This window comes from Oryx dammah, unplaced genomic scaffold (assembly GCF_014754425.2).
Source record: "Oryx dammah isolate SB20612 unplaced genomic scaffold, SCBI_Odam_1.1 HiC_scaffold_17, whole genome shotgun sequence".
NCBI lineage: Eukaryota > Metazoa > Chordata > Mammalia > Artiodactyla > Bovidae > Oryx > Oryx dammah.
In genome coordinates, this window is record NW_024070201.1 from 30,456,032 (window position 1) to 30,471,018 (window position 14,987).

The window sequence follows — 14,987 nt, forward strand, 5'->3', positions numbered from 1 at the left end:
TCCCCCGACCTCACCCCTGCACCAGGTGGTACTTACAGCCTTTCTCTCTCCTTCTGGCAGCTGGAGCTGGGCTTTCATGATTACATGCCTGCTTCATCTGGGCCTTTGTGGTGGGGGAAGTGTTAAGTCCAGAGACAGCCCCCTTGCTTAACTAAGGAAGTCAAGGATTTCCCCAGGGGAACGTCAAAAGCCTTCAGTCTCTGGACTTCAACCCCTAGCCTCTCTTGGCTCTGCCTGAGTTTCTGAGACATCCCAGGCCATGGAGAGGAGAAGCGACGAGGCTTTCACAGGCTGGGCGAGAACCACTATGTGTGCATGCTGAGTCTCCTCAGTCGTTTCCAACTCTTTGGGACCCAATGGACTGGGTAGCCCGCCAGGCTCCTCTGTGCATGGGATTCTGCAGGCAAGAATACTAGAGTGGGTTGCCCTTTCCTTCTCCAGGGGATCTTCCCAATGCATTGGCAGGTGAATTATTTACCACTAGCACCACCTGGGAAGCCCAAGAGCTACTGTTGCCTGTGACTAACATGGAATCCTGGGGCAGCTCCTGGATAGGGTGTTCTCTGCATCCCTGACCCCTTCAGAGATCAGGAAAAGGTAGTGGGGCCCCCATGCCCCTCCCCATCTCTCCTTCCAAGGGAGGACCCTCCTCTCACGTAGGGCCTGGGATCCTGCTAAGAACCAGAGCTGTGAATGCATTAGTGTGTCTTGGAGGTGCTGGACGTGGGCTGGGTAAGCATGGAAACTGCACGTAGGCTTGGGGACTATGGAAGCAGCAGGAGAGGAGGTGCTGGGGTTAGCCTGTGTCTAGCTAGGGACTATGGTCTGGGAACACACTCTAGGGTCACCTCTGAACAGCAGCTCTACTCCTGCTCTCCTGGTAGCCAGAGTACCTGGGCCAGTGACAGTTGGTCCAGTGAGACACTGAGAGCACTGAACAGACCAAGCAGTCGCTGAGCACTTGATCCCGAGGTGGTGCATGCATGCATGCTCAGTTGCTCAGTCATGTCCGACTCTTTGCGACCCCATGGACCATAGCCTGCCAGGCTCCTCTGTCCTTGGGATTCTCCAGGCAGGAACACTGGAGTGGGTTGCCATGCCCTCCTTCAGGGAATCTTCCTGACCCGTGTTGTTAGCCTTACTCTACAGAGGAGGGGGTGCAGGCTCAGGGGTGAAGTAAGCCTAGGTCTTAGAGCCAGTCATTGAGAAAGCTGGAATTCTTTATTGTTTTTTAAATTATTAACTAGATTTCTTAATTGAAAAAGCCATCCAATCTTTAGCTTAAAATGCAAACAGTAGAGAACACTTCAGAATGACAAGTGAGTCTGCCACCTGCACTGCCTGCAGTTCTAGGACCTTCTTTGCAGGGGGGCAGTTGTCCAGTGGCAGCTTCTGTCCTCTGCCCCACACAGAGCCTGGTGTCAGGCCTTCCCCAGGTGGGTGGCCATCAGTGCTGATGGCACTGGGTGGGGACAGGGGCTGGAGGGGACTTCCAAGCCGTTTTCAGAGCTCACAGTGAACTTGGGTGATGCCAGCAGAATATGTCAATCACTTTGCAATTTGAAGGGGACACCCACCCTCACTGTGGAGAAACTTTTCATCTTTAACCTAGATGTTTTATCAATGGTGCTATATAGATGGAGAGGTCTTGAGGCTACTGTAAAAATAAGACTGAAAACCAGAAGCAGGAGGCTTAAATCCAAATCCTGAGAACACCAGAGAACCCCTGACTCCAGGGAACATTAATCGACAGCAGCTCATCAAACGCCTCCATACCCACACTGAAACTAAGCACCACCCAAGGGCCAACAAGTTCCAGAGCAAGACATACCACGCAAATTCTCCAGCAACACAGGAACACAGCCCTGAGCTTCAATATACAGGCTGCCCAAAGTCACTCCGAACCCCCTGACATCTCATAACTCATTACTGGACACTTCATTGCACTCCAGAGAGAAGAAATCCAGCTCCATCCACCAGAACACCGACACAAGCTTCCCTAACCAGGAAACCTTGACAAGCCACCTGTACAACCCCACCCACAGTGAGGAAACTCCACAATAAAGAGAACTCCACAAACTGCCAGAATACAGAAAGGCCACCCCAAACACAGCAATATAAACAGGATGAAGAGACAGAGGAATACCCAGCAGTTAAAGGAACAGGATAAATGCCCACCAAACCAAACAAAAGAGGAAGAGATAGGGAATCTACCTGATAAAGAATTCCGAATAATGATAGTGAAAATGATCCAAAATCTTGAAATCAAAATGGAATCACAGATAAATAGCCTGGAGACAAGGATTGAGAAGATGCAAGAACGGTTTAACAAGGGCCTAGAAGAAATAAAAAAGAGTCAATATATAATGAATAATGCAATAAATGAGCTCAAAAACACTCTGGAGGGAACAAATAGTAGAATAATGGAGGCAGAAGATAGGATTAGTGAAGTAGAAGATAGAATGGTAGAAATAAATGAATCAGAGAGGAAAAAAGAAAAATGAATTAAAAGAAATGAGGACAATCTCAGAGACCTCCAGGATAATGTTAAACACCCCAACATTTGAATCATAGGAGTCCCAGAAGAAGAAGACAAAAAGAAAGACCATGAGAAAATACTTGAGGAGATAATAGTTGAAAACTTTCCAAAATGGGGAAGGAAATAATCACCCAAGTCCAAGAAACCCAGAGAGACCCAAACAGGATAAACCCAAGGCAAAACACCCCAAGACACACATTAATCAAATTAACAAAGATCAAACACAAAGAACAAATATTAAAAGCAGCAGGGGAAAAACAACAAATAACACACAAGGGAATTCCCATAAGGATAACAGCTGATCTTTCCATAGAAACTCTTCAGGCCAGGAGGAATGGCAGGACACACTTAAAGTGATGAAAGAAAATAACCTACAGCCCAGATTACTGTACCCAGCAAGGATCTCATTCAAATATGAAGGAGAAAGCAAAAGCTTTACAGACATGCAAAAGCTGAGAGAATTCAGCACCACCAAACCAGCTCTCCAACAAATGCTAAAGAATCTTCTCTAGATAGGAAACACAAAAAGAGTGTATAAACTTGAACCCAAAACAATGAAGTAAATGGCAACAGGATCATACTTATCAATAATTACCTTAAACGTGAATGGGTTGAATGCCCCAACCAAAAGACAAAGACTGGCTGAATGGATACAAAAACAAGACCCCTATATAGGTTGTCTACAAGAGACCCACCTCAAAACAAGGGACACATACAGACTGAAAGTGAAGGGCTGGAAAAAGATATTCCATGCAAACAGAGACCAAAAGAAAGCAGGAGTAGCAATACTCATATCAGATAAAATAGACTTTAAAACAAAGGCTGTGAAAAGAGACAAAGAAGGACACTACATAATGATCAAAGGATCAATGAAGAAGAAGATATAACAATTATAAATATATATGCACCCAACATAGGAGCACCACAATATGTAAGACAAATGCTAACAAGTATGAAAGGGGAAATTAACAATTACACAGTAATAGTGGGAGACTTTAATACCCCACTCACACCTATAGATAGATCAACTAAACAGAAAATTAACAAGGAAACACAAACTTTAAATGATACAATAGACCAGTTAGACCTAATTGATATCTATAGGACATTTCACCCCAAAACAATGAATTTCACCTTTTTCTCAAGTGCACATGGAACCTTCTCCAGGATAGATCACATCCTGGGCCATAAATCTAGCCCTGGTAAATTCAGAAAAATTGAAATCATTCCAAGCATCTTTTCTGACCACAATGCAGTAAGATTAGATCTCAATTACAGGAGAAAAACTATTTAAAAATCCAACATATGGAGGCTGAACTCGGAGAAGGCAATGGCACCCCACTCCAGTACTCTTGCCTGGAAAATCCCATGGATGGAGGAGCCTGGTAGGCTGCAGTCCATGGGGTCACTAAGAGTTGGACATGACTGAGCAACTTCACTTTCACTTTTCACTTTCATGCATTGGAGAAGGAAATGGCAACCCACTCCAGTGTTCTTGCCTGGAGAATCCCAGGGACAGGGGAGCCTGGTGGGCTGCTGTCTATGGGGTCGCACAGAGTTGGACACGACTGAAGTGACTTAGCAGCAGCAGCAGCAGGAAGCTGAACAACACGCTGCTGAATAACCAACAAATCACAGAAGAAATCAAAAAAGAAATAAAAATATGCATAGAAATGAATGAAAATGAAAACACTACAACCCCAAACCTGTGGGACACTGTAAAAGCAGTGCCAAGGGGAAGGTTCATAGCAATACAGGCATACCTCAAGAAATGAGAAAAAAGTCAAATAAATAGCCTAACTCTACACCTAAAGCAACTAGAAAAGGAAGAAATGAAGAACCCCAGGTTAGTAGAAGGAAAGAAATCTTAAAAATTAGGGCAGAAATAAAGGCAAAAGAAACAAAAGAGACCATAGCAAAAATCAACAAAGCCAAAAGGTGGTACTTTGAAAGGATAAATAAAATTGACAAACCATTAGCCAGACTCATCAAGAAACAAAGGGAGAAAAATCAAATCAATAAAATTAGAAATGAAAACGGAGAGATCACAACAGACAACACAGAAATACAAATGATCATGAGACTACTATCAGCAATTATATGCCAATAAAATGGACAACTTGGAAGAAATGGACAAATTCTTAGAAAAGTACAACTTTCCAAAACTGAACCAAGAAGAAATAGAAAATCTTAACAGACCCATCACAAGCACGGAAATTGAAACTGTAGTCAGAAATCTTCCAGCAAACAAAAGCCCAGGTCCAGACAGCTTCACAGCTGAATTCTACCAAAAATTTAGAGAAGAGCTAACACCTATCCTACTCAAACTCTTCCAGAAAAATGCAGAGGAAGGTAAACTTCCAAACTCATTCTATGAGGCCACCATCACCCTAATACCAAAACCTGACAAAGATGCCACAAAAAAAGAAAACTACAGGCCAATATCACTGATGAACATAGATGCAAAATCCTTAACAAAATTCTAGCAATCAGAATCCAGCAACACATTAAAAAGATCATACACCATGACCAAGTGGGCTTTATCCCAGGGATGCAAGGATTCTTCGATATCTGCAAATCAATGTAATACACCACATTAACAAACTGAAAAATAAAAGCCATATGATTATCTCAATAGATGCAGAGAAAGCCTTTGACAAAATTCAACATCCATTTATGATAAAAACTCTCTAGAAAGCAGGAATAGAAGGAACATACCTCAACATAATAAAAGCTATATATGACAAACTCACAGCAAACATTATCCTCAATGGTGAAAAATTGAAAGCATTTCCCCTAAAGTCAGGAACAAGACAAGGGTGCCCACTTTCACCACTACTATTCAGTATAGTTTTGGAAGTTTTGGCCACAGCAATCAGAGCAGAAAAAGAAGTAAAAGGAATCCAAATTGGAAAAGAAGTAAAACTCTCACTGTTTGCAGATGACATGATCCTCTACATAGAAAACCCTAAAGACTCCACCAGAAAATTTCTAGAACTAATCAATGAATAGAGTAAAGTTGCAGGTTATAAAATCAACACACAGAAATCCCTTGCATTCCTATACACTAATAATGAGAAATAGAGAAATTAAGGAAACAGTTCCATTTACCATTGCAATGAAAAGAATAAAATACTTAGGAATATATCTACCTAAAGAAACTAAAGACCTATATATAGAAAACTATAAAACACTGGTGAAAGAAAGCAAAGAGGACACTAATAGATGGAGAAATATACCATGTTCATGGATTGGAAGAATCAACATAGTGAAAATGAGTATACTACCCAAAGGAATCTATAGATTAAATGCAATCCCTATCAAGCTACCAATGGTATTTTTCACAGAGCTAGAACAAATAATTCCACAATTTGTATGGAAATACGAAAAACCTCGAATAGCCAAAGCAATCTTGAGAAAAAATAATGGAACTGGAGGAATCAACCTGCCTGACTTCAGGCTCTACTACAAAGCCACAGTCATCAAGACAGTATGGTACTGGCACAAAGACAGAAATATAGATCAATGGAAGAGAATAGAAAGCCCAGAGATAAATCCACCCACCTATGGACACCTTATCTTTGACAAAGGAGGCAAGCATATACAATGGAGAAAAGACAATCTCTTTAACAAGTGGTGCTGGGAAAACTGGTCAACCACTTGTAAAAGAATGAAACTAGAACACTTTCTAACACCATACACAAAAATAAACTCAAATGGATTAAAGATATAAATGTAAGACCAGAAACTATAAAACTCTAGAGGAGAACATAGGCAAAACACTCTCTGACATAAATCACAGCAGGATCCTCTATGACCCACCTCCCAGAATACTGGAAATAAAAGCAAAAATAAACAAATGGGACCTAATTAAAATTAAGAGCTTCTGCACAACAAAGGAAACTATAAGCAAGGTGAAAAGACAGCTTTCGGAATGGGAGAAAATAATAGCAAATGAAGCAACTGACAAAGAACTAATCTCAAAAATATACGAGCAACTCCTGCAGCTCAATTCCAGAAAAATAAATGACCCAATCAAAAAATGGACCAAGGAACTAAACAGACATTTCTCCAAGGAAGACATACAGATGGCTAACAAATACATGAAAAGATGCTCAACATCACTCATTAGCAGAGAAATGAAAATCAAAACCACAGTGAGGTACCATTTCACACCAGTCAGAATAGCTGTGATCCAAAAGTCTACAAGTAATAAATGCTTGAGAGGGTGTGGAGAAAAGGGAACCCTCTTACACTGTTGGTGGGAATGCAAACTAGTACAGCCACTATGGAGAACAGTGTGAAGATTCCTTAAAAAACTGGAAACAGAACTGCCTTATGACCCAGCAATCCCACTACTGGGCATACACACTGAGGAAACCAGAATTGAAAGAGACGTGTACCCCAACGTTCATCGCAGCACTGTTTATAATAACCAGGACATGGAAACAACCTAGATGCCCATCAGCAGATGAATGGATAAGAAAGCTGTGGTACATATACACAATGGAGTATTACTCAGCCATTAAAAAGAATGCATTTGAATCAGTTCTAATGAGGTGGATGAAACTGGAGCCTATTATACAGAGTGAAGTAAGCCAGAAAGAGAAATACCAATACAGTATACTAATGCATATATATGGAATTTAGAAAGATGGCAATGATAACCCTGTGTGTGAGACAGCAAAAGAGACACAGATGTATAGAACAGTCTTTTGGACTCTGGGAGAGGTAGAGGGTGGGATGATTTGGGAAAACGGCATTGAAACAAGTAAAATATCATATATGAAATGAATTGCCAGTCCAGGTTCAATGCAGGATACAGGATGCTTGGGGCTGGTGCACTGGCATGACTCAGGGGGATGGTATGGGGAGAGAGGTGGGAGGAGGGTTCAGAATGGGGAGGGAACACGTGTACACCCGTGGCAGATTCATTTTGATGTATGGCAAAATCAATATTGTAAAGTAATTAGCCTCCAATTAAAATAAATAAATTTATATTAAGATAAATAAATAAATCATATATATCAAATGAAGAGGACACCCAGGTGGTGCAGTGGTAAAGAATCTGCCTGCCAATTCAGGAGGCACAAGAGATGTGTGTTTGATTTCTGGGGGCAGGAAGATCCCCTGGAGTAGGAAATGGCAACCCACTCCAGTATTCTTGCCTGGAAAATTCCATGGACAGGGAAGCTGGGTGGGCTGCAGCCCATGGGCTTGTGAAGAGTTGGTCAGAACTGAACACACAGGCATGCCATTTATTTTGCTGTGGACCTTTATTGTGCAATATCTAGCTTTTGTATCTTCTTTACTTCTGCCTACCCCACCACCACCTGCCAGCCTTAGGGGTGCTGGGAGCAAGGGGCCAGTCCTGGGCCTCCTGGAGGAATGCATGCACCTTGGAATGGCTGCCTTCTCTCCTGCTCTGGCAGGGACTTTAAGAAGACAGGGCCTTACTTCCTTCCAATAGTGTCTGAGACACTGAAAAGGCTGATGTGTACATGAGTTGACCACGTGGGTGAGATGGAACCTGGCCAAGGGAAGGGAGCTTGCGTCTGTGGCCCAGCCACTCTCAGGTCAGGAAGTGCTTCCTTATCGATAACAGTTAGAGCGCTGTCCTCTGGCTTTGACCTCAGCAGAGCTGGAGATTGTCTTCCATCATACGTGAGTCTATAATAACCCATCTCTGGCTGCAGATGGTTAAATTCAGATGCACCTCCCACCCCTATCCTTGTCTTCTCCAGACTACAGAGCCCAACTCTTCCCACATCTCTTTATGGAAGTTTGCAGTGCACACAGCCTCGCTCCTAGGCTTCTGCAGGGCAGCCCCTCTCTTCACAAACACCCAGACAGAACCTGAGTAAGGGAGGGAGGGCTATGTTTACGTGGAGGTAATTAGGATGCTGTCCTTTACAGCAGTTTCTCTCCCCATCTTTCTCCCCGCTTACTCAATTCCTCTGTGGAGGCTCTTGCAAGGTCTCTCTGCTTTAAATGTGTTCCAGACGGCTCCACCACTGGGCTATTTTCTTTCAAAGCCTCAACTCACATGGTCTCTGCTAGGAGCTTGACTCCCCAGGGCCCATCCTGGTGGCTTCAGATAAATGCCAGGAACATTTTTCACCATCCAGAGCCAGCCTTGACCTCCACATCCGACCCAGGGATTCTCTTCCCATCTCTCATGGCTCACCTTGACTGGTGGGTGATTAATTCTCCATATTCTCACCTCTAACCACCTCCTTTGCCATAGAGAAGAGATTCAAATGCTGTGGCCTCCTCCCTTTTCTGTGAAGGATGCTTGGTCCAGTATGAGTTTCAGGAGGGCAGTTGGCTGTGGATGCAGAGCCTTATCCTGGACTTTGGAGCAGAGAGAGACTGAGGATGCCTAATGAGAGGGACTCACAGAAACACAGCAGATTCAAAGAGAAGGTGCTCCCAGCTTTCTAGCTGTGTGGGCTCCCTGCCGTCTCTGACACTCACGGCGCAGCGCTCCACCAGCGCCTCGCGTGGGCTCCCTGCCGTCTGCGACACCCGTGGTGCAGCGCTCCACCAGCGCCGCGCTCCACCAGCGCCGCGCGGGGACTCCCTGCCGTCTGCGACACCCGTGGCGCAGCGCTCCACCAGCGCCGCGCGGGGGCTCCCTGACGTCTGCGACACTCATGGCGCAGCGCTCCACCAGCGCCTCTGGGTCTCCTCTGCTGTGTTGTTCCCTCTGTCTGGCTCCTCTCCTCCCTACTCACCCCTGTCCCCTTCAAAGAACCTGGCCAACTCAAGTCAAACATTTTATCCTTAGCAAGGCCTTCCCCTCTGGCCACATGAGGACCCCACCAAACACTCTGCAGTAGCCTTTACTTTCCCCTCACCATCTGTCATTATGGCATCTAGTTACGTAGATATGGATTAATATCTCCCCCCTAGACTGTAAGCTCCATCACGGCAGGAATTGGACACTGCCTACTGGAGAAGACTCTTGAGAGTCCCTTGGACTGCAAGAGGATCCAACCAGTCCATTCTGAAGGAGATCAGCCCTGGCATTTCTTTGAAAGGAATGATGCTAAAGCTGAAGCTCCAGTACTTTGGCCACCTCATGCGAAGAGTTGACTCATTGGAAAAGACTCTGATGCTGGAAGGGATTGGGGGCAGGAGGAGAAGGGGATGACAGAGGATGAGATGGCTGGATGGCATCACTGACTCGATGGACGTGAGTCTGTGTGAACTTTGGGAGTTGGTGATGGACAGGGAGGCCTGGCGTGCTGCGATTCACGGGATCGCAAAGAGTCGGACAAGACTGAGCGGCTGAACTGAACTGAACTGAACCACCCAGTAGGCACTCGATAGAAATATTTGTTGAATGAATGAAGTATGAATCATGTAGTGGTATTAAGTCTAGTTTATGCTTGGGCTTCCCAGGTGGCGCTAGTGGTAAAGAACCTGCCTGCCAATGCAGGAGACCCAGGAGATGCTGGTTCAATCCCTGGGTCAGGAAGATCCCCTGGAGGAGGGCACGGCAACCCACTCCAGTATTCTTGCCTGAGAAATCCCATGGACAGAGGAGCCAGATACAGTCCATAGGGTTGCAAAGAGTCAGACACAACTGAAACGACTCAACACACATGATCTGGCCACTCCAGTGTAAAGGAGAAACAAACACCAATTCTTTTTAGAAAGCACATCACTCATCTACAACGTATTTCTCCAGCTATTATCTCCTTTGAGTCTCTTAGCAACCCTGAAGGGCAGATGGTGGGAGTGTAGTTTCCCCATTTCACCGAAGAAGAAATGGAGGCTCTGAGAGGTTAAGAGATGGGCCTGAGGTCACACAGCTCTCCACCTCCAGCGTCTGCATTTTCTCCTGTGCCAGGCTGAGTCTGAGTGAGGAAGGAGGGCTGGCTCTTCAGGGAAAGGTTCTAGGCGGGGCTGACCTGAAGCAGCATTTTGGAGGTGAGAGGGCTGTAATCTTAGCACGAGGCGTAGGAGGTCGTCTCATTGGGAGAAGATGTGGCTGTGGTCCAGGGTGCCTTGGGTGGGATGAGGGAGGGACAGGAAGTTCACATTCACCGATTGCATTACACCTAAGATCTCTCGCGACAGCTTTTCAAGGGAGGCCTCGCGTCACCCATGGTTTATAGTTGTGGAAATGAAGCTCTTAGAGGTTAAGTAACCAGCTTAAGGAAGCAGAGTGACAGCTGAGACTGGAAACCAGGGTTGTCAGCTCTTTGTTTAGAGGTTGATTGAATGCTTTGGTCTGAAATAGATACAGGAAGTGGTTTGGAGGGGAAGGCAAACTGGGGGTCCCCCCAGCTCACTCATTAGTGCCCAAGAATTGGGAACCGCTTCCGGAGCCGTGTGTCCTGAGTGCTGGCAGACACCTCCAGGGGCCCTGCTCCCTGGATGGCCTCCCCTAAAGTCAGGCCCAGGCAGAACAGTCCTTCCACTTTAGTTTATCCTGGTGCATCACAGCTGGTCCAGCTGATGCCAAGCCTCCCTGGCTGGTGTGCCATGTTGTAACTCATCACAAACTCCTGAGAGCGTCTCCTGATAGTAAATCCTAAAGGCCAAGGACATCTGGGCTGATGGTTTTGCCAAAGGACACTCCTAGACTCAGTTCTGTGTTGCTGGCTCCCCCGCCCCTGATTTGGCAAAGCGTGCAAATGGGCCCAGATCTATTTGCATTTCTCAGCTTCTTTAACATCGTGATAATCACTATCATCACATTCTTACACTTCCTCAGGTACCACTGTGTGCCAGATTCTGGGGTACCTAGAGGAGGCAGGTATAGAGAGCAGTGGATGAGAATGGGGTGCTGGAACCAAGGCCTGGTTCTTCCACCGATGAGCTGAGTGACCTTGGCAAGTCCCATTTGACCCCTCCACCTTTGGGTTCCTTGTCTGCTGGGGATTGGAGGGAGGATGAGTGTCTGCCTCCCAGAATTCTGAGGAGCATTAAATCTTAAATGGTACTTTGCACATAGAAAGCAAATGTACTTACATATACATATTTATTTATCTTTGGCTCCCCTGGGTCTTCGATGTTGTGCGTGGGCTTCTCATTGTGATGGCTTCTCTTGTTGTGGAACATGGGTTCTAGCTGCACAAGTTTAGTTGCCCCACAGCTTGTGGGATCTTCCTGGGCCAAGGCTCAAACCTGTGTCTCATGCATTGGCAGGTGGATTCTTAACCACTGGGCCACCAGGGAAGTCCAGAAAGCAAATATTTAGTAAATTTTACCTGTTCTCATAAAGTACAGTTCCTAGAACTGCAGAATCTCAGAGTTTAAAAGAACCTTAGAGATCATTGGTCTGATTCTCTTATTTTACAAAATGGAAAACTGAGGCTCAGACAGGCTCAGAGGTAGTGAACACCCAGGCCCCTGACTCCCAGGACAGGATCTGCATCCAAGCATCACTTACTTGTTTCCAGGGAGATGGGATGCTTAACACATGCTGCCCATGGCATCAGGTCACAGAGGGTGACTCCCCAAGGAGGCCACATGGCCTGGGGTGCCACCCCACTACCTGCACATCCTGTCCAAGCTGCTGTTGGGAGTTTCTCTCTGTTGGAGGAGTCAGAAGAGCAGAGAATCACACGCCCATTTGTCTTGAGGAGGCTGGAGTAACGTGAGGAGTAATCAAAATCTTGTTGCCCAGAGTTGAGAGCAAACCTGTAATTAATCTGGCTGCCCCTCTGATTTTCTTTGTCCTCCCACCACCAAACACTCTCTGGTGGCTGTCAGCCTCCTCTTGAACTCACCCCGGAAAATCAGGACTGATGGTGTAATAGCCTTATGGGGATGAGAGAGACCAGCAGAGGGACCGCTGACAAGTCAGGAGAGGAGAGGTCATTTAGAACAACTGGGTCAGGGAGTCTAGACATCGTTTACCATGGAACATGAGGAGCTATGGTTGGGCAGTGTCTGTCTGTGCCTGTTAACCAGTGTGGGTTGAGAGTCAGCACACATTCGTGGAGCTTCTATTCAGGATGAGCATCATAACAAGCGTGTCGGGAAGATACATGCCAGAGAGATGATGTTCCCCTGCCTTCCAGGAACGCACAGTCTGGAACAGAGAGAGAGCATCAATACATGCAAGTTAAATAACCATTCATTTATTCACTCATTTCTTAATGTTTATTTATAGCGGCATTGCACTGGGTGCTGTTCTAGGTACTGAAAGTATAACAGTGAAGAAGAAGGCTCTGCTTTCACGGAGCTTCATTCAAAAATACAAGCACCAGGGCTTCCCAGTGGCCTAGTGGCTAAGACTCTGGCTACCAATGCAGAGGGCCTGGGTTCCGTCCCTGGTCAGAGAACTAGATCCCATATGCCACAACTAAGACCCAGCACAGCCAAAATAAATAAGTAAAAATAAATATTAAAAATCTTTTAAAAATAAAATACAAGCATCAGAGAAAGGATTAGAGACACTGAGGTCTGAAAGAGACAGGAGAGGATTTTCTACCTTGAGGAAGCAGAGCAGTCTTGAGATGCTGAAACAAGGGAAATTAGGTGCCCCCTTTGAAAAAAAGTGGGGACCTCTAATCATTGTATTAAAAAGCAGAGACATCACTTTGCTGACAAAGCTCTGTAGAGTCAAAGCTGTGGTTTTCCAATAGTCATTTATGGATGTGAGAGTTGGACCATAAAGAATGCTGAGTGCTGAAGAATTGATGCTTTTGAGTTGTGGTGCTGGAGAAGACTCTTGAGAGTCTGTTGGACTGCAAGGAGATCCAACCAGTCCATCCTAAAGGAAATCAGTCCTGAATATTCATTGGAAGGGCTGGTGCTGAAGCTGAAACTCCATAGCTTGGCCACCTGATGCACCTTTTCCAGCCGACTCACTGGAAAAGACTCTGATGCTGGGAAAGATTGAGGGCAAGAGGGGGAGCAGAAAATGAGATGGTTGGATGGCATCATCGACTCAATGGACATGAGTTTGAGCAAACTCTGGGATATGGTGAAGGACAGGGAAGCCTGATGTGCTGCAGTCCATGGGGTCACAAAGAGTTGGACACGACTGAGTGACTGAACAGCAACTGATTTCTGGTGTTTGGGTCAGGAAACATCCTGGGCAGGTAAATGTTGAAGCAGAGATGAGACCGCAGAAGCCTCAACTGCCAGTCTGATTCCACAGCACATCTCTCAAGTGCTCCCGGGGCAGGGTGCAATCAGTGTGTGGGGTGATACTTCCTGTGCTGTGCAGGTGAGGGCTGGAGGGCTGGAGCAGGAGAGCTGAGCGTGCTCGGTGGAGGAGCTACAGCCGAACACTACATTTTCTTTCTGGGCAAGGACTCTGAAAGTAACTCACTAGGAAATAATTCATGCCCACAGAGCCTTTTCCATGTCTATAACCTGATTGAATTATTTCATAATTTCAACAGATATTTTTGAGGCTTCCCTGGTGGCTCAGATGGTAAGGAATCAGCCTGTAATGCAGGAGACCCAGGTTCGATCCTTGGGCTGGGAAGATCCCCTGGAGGAGGAAATGGCAACTCACTCCAGTATTCTTGCCTGGAGAATTCCACGGAGAGAGGAGCCTGGCGGGACAGCCCATGGGGTCATAAAGAGTTGGAAACCAGTGAGCGTCTAACACTTTCACACTGTGGGCCAGCCTGTCCTAGGCACTGGGGATGCAGGTGGAAAATTCTTACGTGTTCCCTGCTCTCCTGGTGCCAGTCACCTCATGAGGTAGGCATTCATATCCCCATGTTACCAATGAGGAAACAGGCTCCCAGGGGTGGAGCTGCTCAGGAGGTTCCCTCCTTAAGGACCACAGCACATCACACCTGGCCTCCTTCCATGCTGGGCCCTAACTGTGCATTTGTTAGAGTTGGCATGAGTGCTCTAGGGTGTCAAGAACAGCGTTCTCAAATTGCCTGGGGAAGATCTATCAGAACCCTTCAGAAATTAGAAGCCATATTTGTATCAGCCTGCTTTGGACTTAAATTCTGCCAGTGCCTTTGTATTCAACTCTAGTTGAACGAGGAGCCTGGGATCTGTGATCGCATGGGGTTAGACGGTCTTGAATTTGAACTTCAGCACGACTGCTTCAGTTGCATGACTTTGGGTTAGTGATTGATCCTCCTTGAGCCTCAGCTTCCACATCTGTGAAGTGGGTATGCAATATCATCTTATAGAGTTAGTATAATAGCCATGAACAGTTAATTACTCTGAGCAGTACAGAATAAGCATCTTAGCATCACTCCTCCTAATGATTCTGTGAGGGAACTTTTATCACTGGGCTTCCCTGGTGGCTCAGTGGTAAATAATCCGCCTGCCAATGCAGGAGACTCAGGTTTGATCCCTGGGTTGGGAAGATCCCCTGGAGAAGGAAATGACAACCCACTCCAGTGTTCTCACCTGGGAAATCCTATGAACGGGGGAGCCTGGCAGGCTACAGTCCATGGGGTTGTAAAGAGTCAAACACGACTCAGTGACTGAACACAGACACGTTTCT